Here is a 19,397-nt window from a genome sequence, read left to right as displayed (position 1 = left end):
TAGTTGGAATAGCAACTCAGGACATCAAACTCCATTTGTCTTCCTACTAATTAGGTAACACAAAGCAAAGACTAGCTTTAACCTCTGAAACTATTTTCCTATGGAAATTTTTTAAATATGCCAAACTATATAAGAAGGAAGTTATTGAATACAGAGTATATTTCATTAATTCTAATTTTAAATCATTAAGACATTCATTGCTTCTATTTAAAGACACAATGTTCAACTGCAAACATTATTCACTGTTGTTCAAAGGATATTTTAACTATCAAATGAATTTGAGAATAAAAAAATATAATTCCAAGTTAGAGATGCCATTATTTCACCATAATAATTTGGCTGAAAATAAAATAGTTTATTCAATTATACAGCAATAAAGCAGGTTTAATACTTTCATAACTTCATAGTAATTTATGCCCTAATAAATATATTCAGATCTAAAGTATTCCATTATGTTTATATTCAAGTATAGCAATATGTAACACACTGAAAATTATTTAAGGCCTTGATCTTGATTATTCAGATAGTAGTACTCTCGAGTCATCATATATCCTAATTTGCATCAGATATAGAATTAAGAGCATTAATATAATCTAAGGGTACATATACGTTGCTGGAAAAATGTTTACTGATGGGTTAATGTACATGCCATTCACAAGCCTAGGTACCACTGGTGCTTCAGAGAGCCAGGATTAGGCAGCAAACCAACAGTGTTACTGAAAATTACCAAAACTGCAAAGTTTAGTCCCAACAGAAGTAGCCAAATGAAAACTGTCTAAAATGTTTGTCTGGATACTATTCAGGTAATTGTTGGCCTCCAGAGGTGCTACTAATAAGTATAAAATAGAGACAAGGCATCGTCAACAGCAGTTCAATTTTCAAAATTAAGAGATCATGCCAAGGCAGAAGCCCCGTGCTATTAAAAGATTCAGTTTCGGGAGAGGCAGCTCATGAAATGCTACTATGAAGCATGACATGAGTTTCTCTGTTCTTCCATCTGATTTCATCAAATTAAACCATCTGATTAATGGTTCTCATTAGCAACCAAGGATATGCAGGAGACTGGCTCTGGTTTCTTGATCTAACATGAGTCACCTTAGCTCTCTGCACTTCTGGATGAATTTCTTGTTGGAGGAGGAGGAGTCTGTTGACATATTTACTGTACCTGACTGACTGCTTTCGAAACAGACTTGTAGCAACAGATGGCACAAAAAGACACTTCCTTTGGGATAAAGGAAAGGCAAAAACAGCTGAAACAGAGCTTACCTAACAATGACTAAAATTATCAAGAAATACTGAAGGTGTCACGACTCTGGGAGTATATTTAACCCACAATTAGCTAGTTAAGGAAAAAATAAATTATTAGCACCATACAATAATCATCAATTTCGGCAGAGTTGACAGTGATGTGGAGAAGGGAGGATTAACAGGTAAAAAGAAAGACTGGGTGCTTCGGCACACTTTGCCAAAACAGTAACAAAGTGTTAAATTGCAAAAAACCCAGGAAAGAAACTTTAAGATATAAGTCCTAAAGGCAAACTGTGCTGTGCCTCTGCTTGGTTGCTCAGTCATGTCCAACTCTTTGTGACCCCATGAACCATAGCCCACCAGGCTGCTCTGTCCATGGGGGTTTCTCCAGGCAAGAATACTGGAGTGGGCTGGCGTGCCCTCCTCCCGGCGATCTTCCCACCTCAGGATTGAACCCAGGTCTCCCGCTTTGCAGGCAGATTCTTTACCATCTGAGCCACTTGGGAAGCCCAAAAGCAAACTACTTAGGCATAATGTCCCCATGGACTACATATTCTAATAAAACAAAAGAAAATGTGACACATACAGTCTTGATAAGGAGCCATGTTAATTTTGAAAACATAAAATAGCTGGGATATGTGCTTTATTTATTTTTTTACACTTTATTTATTTATTTTTCTGCTTTATCTCATTTAATCCTTCTAACAGACTGTGAGGTTAATATTACCCACACTTTACAAATAGTATAAGTAAGTTCTTTTTTTTAATATATATATGATATTATACATGCTTCAATGTCATTCTCCCAAATCATCCCACCCTCTCCCTCTCCCACAGAGTCCAAAAGACTGTTCTGTACATCAGTGTCTCTTTTGCTGTCTCGCATACAGGGATATGTGCTTTAAAAGGATATAAGCTCTAAACATATTTATTAGTATAATTCAATAAGAGTGAATCTCTTTATATTTATTTCAGGATGTTGTTGAATTCAGATGAACATCCAAAAGCAATGACAAAGCAATCTAATCCTTTAAACAGTCTTTTGAAAAATGCCAAAGATGCTGCAGTAACCCCTGGGGAAAACTTCATAAGGTACTTGTCACCCAATTATCTTTTGAAAGCCTCAAGCTCTGATATTGCATGCCTCCCTCCCTCCCTGTCTTCCTTCCTCCCTTCCTCAGCCAGTGCAGTATGTCTCAGATTTCCTCAAAGTCAGCCCAATTCTGTGCTTTTTGAAAGGGCACTTCCATTCGCTTTTTGACCACAGTCTGTCCTCCCCTAAGATACTTTGAATTCTCAAATGCAAAAGAGACAATTCAGTTTGAGTTACTTTCAATTCTCTCAACAGATAATGATCTGAACAAAAAGGGCTAGTAACCACATACTCTTTATTGTGTTTTATAAGTAGAAGATGTGTCTTTTAAAAACAAATTACTCACTATCCATCTCATACTTTATACACACAATTGCACTGAGAGCCACATCAGTTCAGTTCAGTTGCTCAGTCGTGTCTGACTCTTCTGTGACCTCATGGACTGCAGAATGCCAGGCTTCCCTGTCCATCACCAACTCCTGGAGTCTACTCAAACTCACGTCCATCACATCGGTGATGCCATCCAACCATCTCCTCTTCTGCAGTCCCCTTCTCCTCCTGCCTTCAATACTTCCTAACATCAGGGTCTTTTCAAATGAGTCAGTTCTTTGCTTTAGGTGGCCAAAGTACTGGAGTCTCAGCTTCAACATCAGTCTTTCCAATGATTACCCAGGACTGATCTCTTTTGGAATGGACTGGTTGGATCTCCTCTCAGTCAAAAGGATTCTCAAGGGTCTTCTCCAACACCACAGTTCATATTAGCCTCCCATAAATATCTACATTTGAAGTAGAAACTATGTCTTAAAAATAATTTATCTGAATGTAGCAGTTTTATCTTTCCATCCCAATCCCACAGATCTTACCTCCTTTGTCTAAAAGAAACTGATGTCTCAGCAGTAAAGAATTTGCCTGCAATAGCAGGAGACCTGGGCTCCATCCCTTGGTCAGGAAGATCTCCTGGAGAGGGAAATGGCTTTACGCTTTCCAGTATTCTCGCCTGGGAAATCTCACATACAGAGGGGCCTCACAGGCTACAGTCAGGGGTTCCAAGAGTTAGATACCACTTAGAAACTAAACTATCACCACCATCAGAACTTGATAACTCTTCATTTCTGATAATTCCACTTTGTTTCTTCTCCTACCTTTCTATCAAGTCTATTTGGTAAAGCATTTGAGCATGTATGTATGTGTATGCATGTATAGTATATGTGTGACCCTTAACCAACTAAAACAAATCAAAATAAATAAAACAATTAAATGGATACTGATTTTTTGCCATTTAAAAGAGAATTTGCTACAGATTTTATAGCAATTCTAAAAGAAAATATTCTGACATTTGCCAGCTGTGAGAATTGTATTTCAGATAAACAACATTGGTCCCATTTTAGTCCAAAATCATATTACAGCTGCTGAGTAAAGAATGAATTTAGATTTCTTCAATTTTTTCCAAGGGGGAAGGTTATAAAGACTGAATTAATTAGTAATGAAGGCATTAAAATAGTTTTAGCATGCAGTTCATATTTCAAATATAGGAACAAATTAGTTTCGAATCTTATATTCCATATACTCAGTGATCACACTGAGTATAAAGGGTAAATACATTCTGAATTCTAAGGCATGGTTCCCTTTGAAGTAAGCAGTGATCTCAACTTGATGAAACCAATAAAAAATGTGGAACTGGCTGTATTGAATTAAAAAATAGAATAGATTTTAAAAATAGAATATAACTGATCAGAGTGCATGCCTACTGTAAGGATAAGTATAGTCTTTGATATTTTCCTTTGGATATGTAAACAAATATTTTTATACAATGCATTTCTGAGCTGTCTTCTAAGTTACAAGTAGATATAAAAAATACACTGATCTGAATTGTACATTTCACTGAATTTTGACTAATTTATACATCTAGGAAATCAACACCTCAGTCAAAATATAAAGCAGTGTCATCAGCCTAGAACCTTCCCTAATGCCCTTTTCAGCTATCTGCCTCTACCAGAAAGGCAAGCACTATTCCAATTTCAGTTGATTTGTTTTGCAAATTCTACAACTTCATATAAGTAGGGTGATACAGGATATGTTCCCTTTTTTCCTTCTGTGTATGTTGCATTGGCTTTGCTATTTCAAAAGTCTAAGCATGACAGTTTAGAATGTTTAGATTTACATGTTACTTTTTATAATATGAACTTTATAATTTCATACTACGAACTTTTCTCATAGCCCTGCTTTAGCCGCAAGACACAAAATTCTATATACTGTGTTTTCATTTGTGTTCAGTTTAAAATATTTTCTGATTTGCCTTGCTATATATATCCTTAAAAGTGTATATCCCTACTGCTTGAAATTTTTAATCTATTTCTTACAATTATGGAGACAGGAATTCTAAGTCCCCAGATTACATTTATGTCTGTATATTTTTCCTTTTTAATCTGTCAGTTATGTTTCTACTGTTAGGAAGAATATGTATGGTCAGAATTATTATTTTGTGATGGATATGTGAAGCTCTATTAGGGACATATACATAATTTAATTGTGAGGCCGTCTATGTCTGATTGTGTTCTTTGTCTTGAAGCCAAGTTTATCTCATAGTAATATACCACATTAGGTTTCTTATGACTTTCATTATATATGTTTTCTAGCATTTTAACTGCAATTTATCAATATTTGTAACTTCATATTTATAGTTTCTCTCTCATAAACAGTATGTAGTTGTGTCTTCACTTATTGATGCTGATAATCTCTAACTTTCTAGTTGGAGTTATTAGCATATCTACAACTGTGCAGCCATTAGTAAATTGATTGATTAGTAAATTGATTACTTCTAGGTCAATCAAGGGAGAAGGCAATGGCACCCCACTCCAGTACTCTTGCCTGGAAAATCCCATGGACAGAGGAGCCTGGTAGACTGCAGTCCATGGGGTCGCTAAGAGTCGGACACAACTGAGAGACTTCACTTTCACTTTTCACTTTCATGCATTGGAGAAGGAAATGGCAATCCACTCCAGTGTTCTTGCTTGAAGAATCCCAGGGACAGGGGAGCCTGGTGGGCTGTCATCTCTGGGGTCGCACAGAGTCGGACATGACTGAAGCAACTTAGCAGCAGGTCAATCAAGTAACGATTGACCTTAAGTCAATCACATTTTCTATTTGCTTCCTCACTTCTCTTTATCTTTGATACTCTTGACACATTTGGAATTGAATAATTTCTCTAACACTATTCTCACCTGAAATGCTGTCTATAATTTGTGTATAGATTTTGTTAGGTTGTAATGATGATTTTTAAAGTATTATAATTTATACTAAATTAATATTAAACTTTGTTTTATGAAGGCAAGGATTCTATCTGCTGCTTTTATATGTATGCTGCTACATCTCCACCATTTAGAACACTGGAACAATGTAGGAACCCAACAAATGTTGAATGAAAGAATGTTAGCTACTATTGTCTATGCTGATTTTACTCAAGGATTTAGGACTGACAGCGCAAGCCTAGAGGACTGGAGTAGAGGACTATCTATTTACAGGAAGGATACAGGTTTTCCTGGAAATAAATTACTCTTCAAATATAGAGCCCCTGAGAGAAACCTACTAGGGATTCCCAGGAAGAACCACAGGACAGAAGTGAATCTGTCTGCATCTTGACCTTGAATTTCCCAGATTCTAGAATGGTTCCAGTGCTCTTTACTCCTTCCTAAAGATTTGGGTTTTTATCTGATATGAAACGGTTTCCTTTGGCATGTCCTATAATTGAGGTCTGTAGGTAATGGAGGAGTCTCTTAGTATCTTTTCTAATAATATTTTTATTTCACCCTCATTCTTGAATGGTAGTTTATTGGATTTAAATATATATATATATTAAATAGATACAGAGCTCATGAAGGCTATTTTTACTGGACATAAAATTCTATACAGAATCTCTTTCATCACTTTAAAAATATTCCACTGTCTTCTGATCTCCACAGTTTTTGAGTGAGCAGTCAATAAAATTCTTGGTGTTATATACGTTATGCCTCCCCCACTCCACCCACACACTGGCTATATTCAAGATTCTCTCTTTATCTTTGGTTTCCAGCCCTCAGTTTGAATGCGATGAGCCTAGGGAGTTTTCTTTCAATTTATCCTGCTTGGTGTCTGGTGTATCTTTTGAATTTTAAAATTTGTTTTACAATATTTGGAAGCTTAATTTCTATTTTTGGCTTTCTAAAAATACTGTACTTTATTCTACCTATTTTCTCTCTTTTTCTTCTAGGTCTTTAATTGTACAGTAGAACCTATAATACTGTCCCACAGGTCTATAAGATAGTTGCTTTTGTTTGTTTTTTTTAAAACATTTTTCTTTCCATTCCTCAGATTCAGTTAGTTCAGTTCAGTCGCTCAGTGTGTCCAACACACCAGGCTTCACAGTCCTTCCCCAACTCCTGGAGCCTGATCAAATTCATGTCCATCAAGTTGGTGATGCCATCCAACCATCCCGTCCTCAATCACCCCTTCTCCTCCTGCTTTCAAACCTCCTCAGGATCAGGGTCTTTTCCAATGAGTTGGCTCTTTGCATTAGGTGGCCAAAGTATTGGAGTTTCAGCATCAGTCATTCCAATGAATATTCAGGACTGATTTTGTTTAGGATTGACTGGTTTGACATCATTGCAGTCCAAAGTACTCTAAAGAGTCTTCTGCAACACCAGAGTTCAAAAACATCAATTCATCAGCATTCAGCTTTCTTTATGGCCCAATTCTCACATCCATACATGACTACTGAAAAAACCATAGCTTTGACTATGTGGACCTTTGTTGGTAAAGTAATGTCTCTGTTTTTTAATATGCTGTCTAAGCTGGTCATAACTTTTCTTCCAAGGAGCAAGTACCTTTTAATTTCATAGCTGCTGTCCACCATCTGCAGTGATTTTGGAGACCAAGAAAGTAAAGGCTGTCACTGTTTCCACTGTTTCCCCATCTATTTGCCATGAAATGATGGGACCAGATGTCATGATCTTAGTTTTCTGAATATTGAGTTTTAAGCCAATTTTTTCACTCTCCTCTTTCACCTTCATCAAGAGACTCTTTAGTACCTCTTTACTTTCTATCACAAGGGTGGTGTCATCTGTATATCTGAGGTTATTGATATTTTTCCGAGCAATCTTGACTCCAGCCCATGCTTCATCCAGCTCAGCATTTCTCGTGATGTACTCAGGATATAAACTAAGTAAGGAGGTAACAATATACAGCCTTGACATACTCCTTCCCAATTGGGAACCAATCCATGTTCCATGTCTGATCCTAACTGTTGCTTCTTGACCAGCATACAGGTTTCTCAAGAGGCAGGTAAGGTGGTCTGGCATACTCATCTCTTGAAGAATTTTCCACAGTTTGTTGTGATCCACACAGTCAAAGCCTTTAGCATAGTCAATGAAGCAGAAGTAGATGTTTTTTCTGAATTCTCTTGCTTTATTTATGATCCCATGGATGTTGGGAATGTGATCTCTGGTTCCTCTGCCTTTTGTAAGTCCAGCTTGAACACCTGGCAGTTCTTGGTTCACATACTATTGAAGCCTAGCTTGGAGAATTTTGAGCATTACCTTGCTAGCATGTAAAATGAGTGCAATAGTACAGTACTTTGAACATTCTTTCACATTCCCTTTCTTTGGGATTGTAATGAAAACTGACTTCTTTCATTTTGTGGCCACTGCTGAGTTTTCAAAATTTGCTGGCATATTGAGTGCAGCAGTTTCACAGCATCATCTTCTAGGACTTGAAATAGCTCTGCTAAAATTCCATCACCTTCACTAGTTTTGTTTGTAGTGATGCTTCCAAAGGCCCACTTGATTTCACACTCCAGGATGTCTGGCTCTAGGTGAGTGATCACACCATCGTGGTTGTCTGGGTCGTTAACTAAGATTTTTTTTTTTTTTTTTTGTATAGTTCATCTGTGTATTCTTCAGATAAAATAAATTCTATTCAGCTACTATCCAAGTCAATAACTAGTTTCTTTTTTCTCTATTCTGCTGTTAAATACACGCATTGAATTTTTTCTTCTCCTGAGCTATCTCAGTTATTTTATACTTTATTTTTTTTAATCCCTTAATTTGAAAAAAAAAATGTGTGTATGTTAGTCACTTAGTCGTGTCCAACTCTTTCTGATGCCATGGACTGCAGCCTGCCAGGCTCTTCTCTCCATGGAATTCTCCAGGCAAGAATACTAGAGTGGGTTGACATTTTCTCCTCCAGGGGATCTTTCTGATCCAGGGATAGAACCCAAGTCTCCTGCACTGCACACAGTTTATTTACCATCTGAGCCACCAGGTAAGCCCGATCCACCCTGTGAAATTTTTTCTTCTCAGCTATCTCAGCTATTTATACTATTATTTTTACACCTTAATTTGAAAAAAAAAAGTTTACTTTAAATTAACAACAATAACATTTTGATATAAATAATATATTTTAGTAAAATATGACAATGGAATGGAGGATGGAAAGATGGATGAAAGTAATGCATTGTTACACTATCTATTCTTACATTAGAAATAGTTTGTTGAATCTCAACAGAATGTTTCATCAAGGTGCTAAGTCACTTCAGTCATGTCCAATTATTTTCCAGCCAGGCTCCTCTGTCCATGGCATTTCCCAGGCAAGAATACTGGAATAAGTAGCTATTTCTTTCTCCAGGGGATCTTCCTGAACCAGGGGATCTTTCTCCAGTGTCTCTTGTCTCTTGCAATGGCAGGCAGGTTCTTTACCGCTAGTGCCAACTGGGAAGTCTTCATTAAGGTAATCCATGATATTTATCTTTATTTCTAACACTAGTTTTATATTGGCTCCTTAAAACAGCCACATGTTTCGTGAAGTTCTTCTCCACATTGTAATCACTATACTACACTTGCTCATGAAATAATTTCTTAAGAGTCAAAATAAGTAACAATAACCCTGTGTACGAGACAGCAAAAGAGACACTGATGTATAGATCAATCTTATGGACTCTGTGGGAGAGGGGGAGGGTGGGGAGATTTGGGAGAATGGCATTGAAACATGTATAATATCATGTATGAAACGAGTCGCCAGTCCAGGTTCGATGCGCGATACTGGATGCTTGGGGCTGGTGCACTGGGACGACCCAGAGGGAGGGTATGGGGAGGGAGGAGGGAGGAGGGTACAGGATGGGGAACACGGGTATACCTGTGGTGGATTCATTTCGATATTTGGCAAAACTAATACAATATTGTAAAGTTTAAAAATAAAATAAAATTTAAAAAAAAAATAAAAAAAATCATTTAGTCCTTAATCAGTTTACTAATATAATACATGCTTCAGGGTGCCAAACAACATGCTTTGTATTAAATTACTCCTAAACACAAAGCAAATCAGTCAGTCAGTTCAGTCACTCAGTCGTGTACAACTCTGAGATCCCATGGATAGCAGCACGCCAGGCTTCTCCACACAAAGCAAATGCGATACCAAAATAATTCACAAGTAAATATCAAAGTCATCAACTAGTATACAATAATTTACAAACAGTTATAATTGCATAAACAGATTTTGGTGAAATTCAGAGATAGGTATAAGAAGAATAGCATGAATTTCAAAACTGCTTAGGTATATTCAAGTGTATCTACTTTAGAACCTACTAAAAATGTTGTCTTACTAAAACCACCACCAACATCTGAGGCATAGTTTTTTTGTTTGTTTGTTTTGAAAAGAGTTGATCACCTCTGTAGTCATACAAGAGATTTCTCAATGACAGGTGTTATTAAGATCACAATAATTCAAGGAAAGAGTAAAATCTTGACTTTGATTGTTTCAGTCAGGGTCATTTTCAAGAACTACAGAACTTACATATGTCTCATCCTAGTACTAGACTTTCTTGGATTTTTCTAGGGATGTACATTTATTGTTTTGAGTTAGAAAATATTTTAATAATTTCAGGAACCTCAATCCAATGGTTATATACTTACTTTTGCCTCACCTGCTTATATGTTTTTCTATTTGTTATTCATTGATTAAAAAAGTAATCTAAAACATTGGAGTTTAAAAAAATATATTACAAACCTCAAGTTACTTGATATAAGCTAATAACCTGTCTTTATATTCTGCAACCAGGAATGTGAATGAACTTTTCTGTGTGAACTTAAGTTCTGCCTTATCCTCCAATTTGAACTGATCTATTATCTTATTGTTCACACTACTGCGCTGACATGTCTAAAGGCCACTGATGAAATTATATTACGTACCAAACCTTTGACTAAAGCTATAGTTTAAAATAGATGGTGTCTTATAATTCATCTTTGAAATAAATTACCTAAAGATTCTGATGTTAGAGGGATGCTGCTGCCACTGCTGCGGCACTTCAGTCATGTCCGACTTGTGCAACCCCATAGACAGCAGCCCACCAGGCTCCCCCATCCCTGGGATTCTCCATGCAAGAAAACTGGAGCAGGTTGCCATTTCCTTCTCCAATACATGAAAGTTAAAAGGGAAAGTGAAGTCGCTCAGTTGTGTCCAACTTTAAGTGACCCCATGGACTGCAGCCTACCAGGCTCCTCTGTCCATGGGATTCTCCAGGCAAGAGTACTGGAGTGGGTTGCCATTGCCTTCTCTGTTGGGGGGATGAAGAGACATTAAAAAAGATAAAATACATGGAAATCAACATGAGATGAAGGAAGAGTAAAAATGGAATTAACTTGCGTAAGACACCGAAAAGAATTTAAAATAAATTATTTTTTAAAATTAAAGACTAAGTAATTTGTATTTGAAAAATATTAGAATGATCAGAATTATAATAGAGAATATAAGACTTAAAAAAGAGTACTGTGTTTATTACAGAATATCAAGAAATTTTGAACAGCTGTCAGCTAGGAGCTGGCTTGTTGCTGCCAGCCAGGCCTGCTGTTACTGTGCAGAACATAAACAATTTCAGAGAACTCGAACATCAGATGTAGTTACCCTGGTACTATAACCGTATGAGATAAAAATATAGCACCACTCTCTAATCATATCTGAGCACAGACAAAAAGAAAACAGAAAAAAACCACCGAAACATAAAAATGACCAAACATCCTACTTAAAACTGTCGTTATTTCACTGTGGACAACATTACACTCATTTTATTTCTCTTTCCTCCTAGATAAATTGTAGAATCACCCTCAATTTATGATAGCAGTCACTCCAAAGGAAACACCTACTTCTCTGAATCTTGTAAAATCACCTACTTTCCCTAAATCACCTAAAAACAAGCCTGAATTTTAAAAGATGTTCATCAAGCATCCTCTTCCTGAGACTCCGCAAGGCTCCCACTGGTTTGTTGTCTTTCCACCTTCATGAAGAACAACAAATCTAACTTATTTTACTACAAGTATGTTCATAGTAGTCTTTAACTGGTAAACATAAATAGTCTAGAATTATTAATAGGAATAGTAATTCTATGTTATGTCACATTCAGATTTGAAATGATACAATATATAAAACTTCAGCTGAGATATTTCAAATCCTAAAAGATGATACTGTGAAAGTACTGCACTCAATATGCCCACAAATTTGGAAAACCCAGTAGTGTCCACAGGACTGGAAAACATCACTTTTCATTTTAATCCCAAAGAAGGACAATGTCAAAACATGTTCAAACTACCACAAAATTACACTCATTTCACATGGTAGCAAAGTAATGCCCCAAATCCTCCAAGCAGATCTTCAATAGTATGTGAACCATGAACTTCCAGATGGACAAGCTAAATTTAAAAAAGGAAGAGGAATCAGATATCAAACTGACATCTTCTGGATCACAGAAAAAGCATGAAAATTCCAGAAAAACATCTACTTCTGCTTCATTTACTATGCTAAAGCATTTGATTATGTGGCTCACAACAAACTGTGGAAAATTCAAGAGATGGGACTACCAGACCATCTTACCAGAGAAACCTGTACACAGGTCAAGAAGCAACAGTTAGAACTACACATGGAACAACAAACTGGTTTCAAATTGGGAAAGGAGTACGTCAGGGCTGTATATTCTCACCCTCCTTATTTAACTTATATGCAGAGTACACCATGCGAAATTCCAGAGTGCATGAAGCACAAGCTGGAATCCAGATTACCAGGAGAAATATCAATAACCTCAAGATATGCAGATAACATCACCCTTATGGCAGAAAGTGAAGAGGAACTAAAAAGCCCCTTGATGAAAGGAAACGAGGAGAGTGAAAAAGTTGACTTAAAACTCTACATTAAAAAAATGAAGATCATTACATCTGGTCCCATCACTTCATGGCACATACATGGGAAAACAATGGAAACAGGGAGAGACTCATTTTCTGGGGCTCCAAAATCACTGCAGATGGTGACTGCAGCCATGAAATTAAGACGCTTGCTCCTTGGAAGAATAGCAATGAGAGATCTAGATAGCATATTAAAAAGCAGAACCATTACTTTGCTGACAAAGGTCAGTCTAGTCAAAGCTATGGTTTTTCCAATAGTCATGTATGGATGTGAAAGTTGAACCATAAAGAAAACTGAGCATCAAAGAACGGATGCTTTCCAACTATAGTGTGGGAGAAGACTCTTGAGATTCCCTTGGACAGCAAGGAGATTAAACCAATCAATCCTAAGTATATATTGGAAGGACTAATGCTGAAGCTGAAGCTCCAATACTTTGGCCATCTGATGCAAAGAGCTGACACAATGAAAAAAACCCCAATGGTGGGAAAGACTGAAGCCAATACGAGAATGGGACAACAGATGACATGAGGGTTGGATGGCATCACTGACTCAATGAACATGAGTTTGAGCAAGCTCTGGGAGATGATGAAGAACAGGAACACCTGGTGTGCTGCAGTCCATGGCGTTGCAGAGTTGGACACAAATAAACAGCTGAACAACAAAAAAATATAAAAGTAGAGAATACTGGGCAAACCTGCTAGGAAATAAGGAATGGATTTAGATATCTTATTTTGTTGCCAACAGAAACACAATCATATGATACATATGGAGCCATGAAAGAATAGCCAAATGACCTTGAGAAACAGAACAAAACCAGAGCATTCACACTTCCCAATTTGTATGTGTTTCAATACTACAATAATTAAAACAGTATGGTACTGGCAAAAGATAACATATGGACCAAAAGAATGGAGAACCAAAAAATAAACCCATACACATGGCAACTAAAAATTTACCAGAGTGTGAAGAATATCAAAATGGAAAAGAATAGTGTCTTCAATAAATGGTGTTGGGAAAACTGGATATTCACATGCAAAAACACAAAATCGATTAAAGACTTAAACATAAGGCCTGAAACAATAAAACTCCTAGAAGAAAACAAATGGGGAAAAGCCTCTTGACAATGGTGGTGGCAATGCCTTCTCTTCTGACTGATAATGGAAAAAAATAACAGAATCAAAAACAACCCGCAGAATGAAAGAAGATATTTGTAAACCATATATCTAATGTCTTTAATACACAAAATATTTGAAGAACTCCTACAAATCAATAGCAAAACCAGCAAATAACTGGTTAAAAAATGGGTGAATAACTCAAATATTTCTCAACACATGACCCACAATGGCCGGTAGCTATATGAAAAGATGCTCGACATCATTAATCAGGGAACTGCAAATAAAAACTACAACGTAGATGTGACCTCATACCTGTTAGAACAGCCATCATTAAAAAAGACAATAAGTGTTGATGAGCTTAAGGATAAATTGAATCCCTTGCACAGAGCTGGTAGGAATCTAAAATGTTACAACATTGTGGAAAACAGTATTGAGATTCCAAAAATAAATAAATAAATAAAAACTAGTACTGATATGTAGTCCAACAATCCTGTTCTGGCTGTATATCCAAAAAGATTGAAAACAGAATCTAAAGCAGATATCTCATGTTCACTGAAGCACTACTCACAACACCCACGATATTAAAACAATCCAAGTGTCCAATGACAGATGGATGAATAAAGAAAATGTGGTACCTGCACAAAACCAGAATTTTATACAACCGTAAAAATGAGGAAATCTTGGCATTTATGACAATACAGATGAACTTGGAGTACATTGCTAAGTGAAATAAGCCAAACATGGACAAACATGGCATCATTCCACCTATATTGATCTTTAAAAATAGTAAAACTCATAAAAGCAAAGAATATAATAGTGATTGCTTCAGAGTAAAGGTTTGCGGGTATAACTATCACTGTTTTAAATGCAATAATTACTTCAGTTCACATTTTACAATGCAGTGGTATTTTATACTGCCAAAAGAAAATATTTTAAAAAATTGTTGTTGCCTATTAAAATTGGCCTACAATAATTTTCAATTCTTTAAATAGAAGTGACTATAATATTCCTGGTATTAAAGGGAAAAGGAAGGAAATCTATTTCAGTGTTTAACTTTTCTAAAATTTAATAATGGTGCAAGTTAGAGTGCTATTTCTGACTGACTGGAAATAGGATTATCCATCATTTGTCAATGCAACTGAAGTGTTGTATCTGAGAAAAATATTTTTACCTTGTCCTAAAGATGTTTTGAAAACATACACGGAAATCTTGCGCTAGTACTTGAATGCTCAGAATACTTCTCATCCATTTCGGTTTCTAAATTTCTTTGGTGTACTTATTTAAGCAATTATATTTTTAAGGCATAGCAATTATGTAACAATGTTGTTTTGTGTATATGTTCATACTTTTGTGTTAATACATAAAACTATTTTACTTTAATAATTAAATTCCTATCATTACAAGCCTCAGAAAATATGAAGTTTTTTTTTTTTTTTTTTTTTGGAAATCAGTAACAATGTTTTGATATACTTTTTTTAAATGATTCCTCCCATTTTATTATTTATCTGTGTATACATATCCATACATACATATTCCACATGGCATTGACACATAGTACTGAAATTATGGGCTATTAAAATTATGGGAAAAAGCAACTAATGTTTGATGAGATTTTTTTAACTAAGGGGAACATAAGTAGGATTAAGACTCAGTAAAAAAAAAAAAACTATTTGCAATGTCTCCTGCATTGCAGGTGGATTATTTTACAAGCTGAGCCAGAAGGGAAGCCCAAGAATACTGGAGTGGGTAGCTGATCCCTTTTCCAGGGGATCATCCTGACCCAGAAATTGAACCAGGGTCTTCTGTATTGCAGGCAGATTCTTTACCAACTGAGCTATCGGGGAAGCCTGTTTTAATCCCAATTACCTTTGAAATCTGTCAGAAGTCTCTTGCTGGCTGTGGTTATCCTCAGCATCATACAGTTTGAAGCCTATAAAATGTTCATTTTCATTCAAACATAGAAGAGAGTCAGGGTTTGAGGGGTGCATTCCTTTCCAAAAGTCACTCCTGTGGAAACACTCGGTGGAGAGGCAGCCTTCCTTTAGAGATGTGGGAAAGAACCCAGTGGTGCCTTGTGAGTGCTGTAGATGACTGTGGAGGCTGGGCTCTCACTTAGCGTTTAGGACCCTGGGCACAGGACAGTGGTCCCTCTTCCTTTCTGGATTCTTTGTAAGGACTAACCTACTGAGAGGTTAAACCACCAATCAGAATTTGAAATCTCTAAGGGAAACAAATGGCACGTGGTTTCTTTTCCTTCTACTTTAAAGCCTTGTCATAGCCAGTATTAGAGCCTGTGGCACCATAAGGTCTGAGGCTTTATAAATAAAAGTAAGAATGCCCTGAGTAAGCTCCTCTTCTACTCTTGGAGTATGTGAAAATCTTGCTCTTCTTTTTTTTTTTTTTTTCTTGTTTCAAATTGAGCATTCCACAAAGAACAAAATTCTTCTCTGATAACTCTTATAAAAAATTTTGTGCTTGGCTCTCCAAGGATTAAGAATTGGACACATAATTCTCCATTCAATTCTCTTTTTTTTAAATTTTTTGATATACTTTAATTGAATTTTGAAGTCAATATTCTGTGCACTGGTAAATTAATGGACATGAAAACGTTTCAAGATGTTCCTTGTTTATAGAAGGATAGTTACATGTTTATTACTATAGTTTATTTTACAAATGATTTTTAATATATTTCCCAATTTTATTGTTCAAACAGGTATGGTGAATTAGTGTAGTAAATAATGTATTTTCATGATTAGTATTACTGTAGAGATTATAGATTCAAAATGTGTGTATTTAGTTCTCATTTCATATTTCAGAGTAATAATATGGCAATTTTGAAAATTATACAATACACAATCATCTGTTACTGAAATTACCACATATCCTATTATAGCTATTGCTATCACATCACTATTTGCTAAGATGAAAGCATTTTAGTATAAATGGAGTTCTATTGAAAGCATTATTGTTTTCAGTAGTGAAGGAATTTTTTTAAAGCTATATTGTTCATTTGTTTTTTCCTAATTTGTTTTACTCTAAAACTCTGTCATTCTTGTTTCTTGGAGTTAATATGATGGAATGGAATGAAAATGTGGAGTGTAAGAACCTTAGTTTTTATTCTCATTCCAAACGATTATATTTATAATAATTGAAAAGCAATATGATGTGAGCTATCATCTTTTAAACGGCACATATAAGTCCTCAGGCTTCCCTGATGGCTCAGCAGGTAAAGAATCTGCCTGCAGTGCAGGAAATGTGGGTTCAAACCCTGAACTGGGAAGATCCCCTGGATTATAGCATGGCAACCCATTCCAGTATTCTTGCCTGGAGAATTCCCACGGACATAGGTACCTGGCAGGCTAAGTCCAAGTGTTCGCAAAGAGGCGGACACAACTGCAGTGACTGAGCACACACACACAGTAAGTCTTCAGTGTTAGTTTCTTTTGATCCTTAAAAGAGGACACTCTGTGATGGAACATCAACAACATAGAAAAACAGGTGATTCCAGTTTGTGTCTGCTCACAGAAAAAATGATATAAAGATCCATCTACACGAGAAAATACCTTCATAATACTTCTGGATTCCAGGTCAGAGATTAAAGTACCCATACAGAACAAGAAAAGGTATACTGAAAAGCCTAGGCAGTAGAGTCTCACTCTACCTGAGTCACTTCTCTAAAACCATGCAGCAGGGGTCTAAGAAAGAACTTCCCCATCATGGAGCTCTCCATGAGAAAAAGAGTGAAAGGAAAAATCCAATCCTTTCATGGACCCAGACTCTAGTCCCATCTCAGAGGTCACCAGTATCAAGATGCTGCTGCTGCTAAGTCGCTTCAGTCGTGTCCAACTCTGTGCAACCCCATAGACAGCAGTGCACCAGACTCCCCCGTTCCTGGGATTCTCCAGGCAAGAACACTAGAGTGGGTTGCCATTTCCTTCTCCAATGCATGAAAGTGAAAAGTGAAAGTGAAGTCGCTCAGTCGTGTCTGACTCTTAGCGATCCCATGGACTGCAGCCTACCAGGCTCCTCTGTCCATGGGATTTTCCAGGCAAGAGTATTGGAGTGGGGTGCCACTGCCTTCTCCAGTATCAGGCTAGCTCTCACAAATCCAGGCTGCAGTCTTGTCCCAGCCAGGTAAACCTATGTAGACCCAGACTTCAGGCCTATTCGAAAACTGGGATGGCACCTGTGGACTAATGTTCCCGGCCCACTACAGAACAAGGCCAGCCCCCAGAGACGCTCACACCTTATCTGTCCCAGCGTCAGGCCTGTCACCAGGGGCAGATCCAGGGGTTTAGGACTGCTCCAGTCTCAGCTCAGCTACACTGGACCCTGGCTGAAGGCACACTCTTTCAGGATCTGGCTCTAGACATTTCTTGCTGGACTCCAGTGCCACACCAGCTCACGTAGACCCGGGTTCTTTACTAGCTTATGCAAATGCAGGCTTCAGTCCCACAGCATGAACCAAGTGACCAGGGCTGACCACCAATGGACCATAACATCAAGACTACTCACAGTGCCTGCCTCACAGAATCTCTGGCTGCACTGATTAGAGAAGCCTTCTCTTGCCAAGGCCAGTCGAAAAGATGGAAGAAGTGACTATTATTTCAAAAGTACACACACTACCAAAATGCTATACGGATCATGAAAGCTTGAAACACACAATACAACCAAAGGAAGAAAAAGCACCAATAGCTGACTCTAAAGAAGTAGAGGTCTATTGCCCGACAAAGAAATCAAAATAGTCAGTTTAAGGAAGTAACTACTTGGAAATAGCAGACAAATGAATAAAATGTGAAGTTCAAAACCTTCTCCAGGGGATCTTCCCAACCCAGGGATCAAACCCAGGTCTCCCATATTGCCGGCAGATTCTTTACCAGCTGAGCCACCAGGAATTTCTAAAAGAAGAGACAGAAACTACAAAAAGGAATGAAACACATTCTATCAAATTTTGAAGGAAAGGAATCAAATTGTATTGGAAATACAACAGCTGAATAAAGCTACTTAAATAAAGAGCTTCAACATAAGAATCAACCAGGGGAAAGGATCAGTGAGCTCAAAGACAGAGCATTTGAAATTACCCAGTCAGAAGAACAACAACAAAAGTGAAAGCATGAAAAAAGTCTATGGGACTGATGGCAACATAACAGTCAAACCAATAAACACACTGTGAGATCCAGAGGAGAAGAGAATAGAAAGGGATGGAAAACATAAAGAAATAATGACAAAACTTCCTAAATCTGGGGAGAAAAATGAGCTTCAAGAATTCTGTGAAACACAAAGAAATCCAAGTAAACTAAATGAAAATAAGTCTTCACAAAACTGCTTTTTAATCATTTATCAAAAGTTAAGTTGAAGAGGGAACTGACTGTAGTAGGAGACAAAAGACCATCACATATAAAAAAAAAAATCTTCTGTAAGACTATAAGTGGATTTTTCAGTAGAAATTTTGCAGGTTATGAGAGAGTGGTATAATATAAACAGAAAACTAAACAGAAAACTGCCAACCAAGAATACCATAGCCAGAAAGTCTGTCCTTCAGAAATGGATGAGATATAAGATTTTTTCTAAAAAACAAAGGAAAAGGGAGTACCTCACCACTTGAGACAAGAAACTAAAATGAGTTCTTCCAGGGAAAACAAAGGATGTTAATTAAGGGCATGAAAATTTAAAAAAAAAAAAAAAATAGGCAAAAGAAAATATCCAGAATACTCTAGTACTATTATGGTGGTGTGTAAATTACC

This window comes from Bos indicus x Bos taurus, chromosome 12, assembly GCF_003369695.1.
Source record: "Bos indicus x Bos taurus breed Angus x Brahman F1 hybrid chromosome 12, Bos_hybrid_MaternalHap_v2.0, whole genome shotgun sequence".
Classification (NCBI taxonomy): Eukaryota; Metazoa; Chordata; class Mammalia; order Artiodactyla; family Bovidae; genus Bos; species Bos indicus x Bos taurus.
This window is presented reverse-complemented; position numbering follows the sequence as displayed.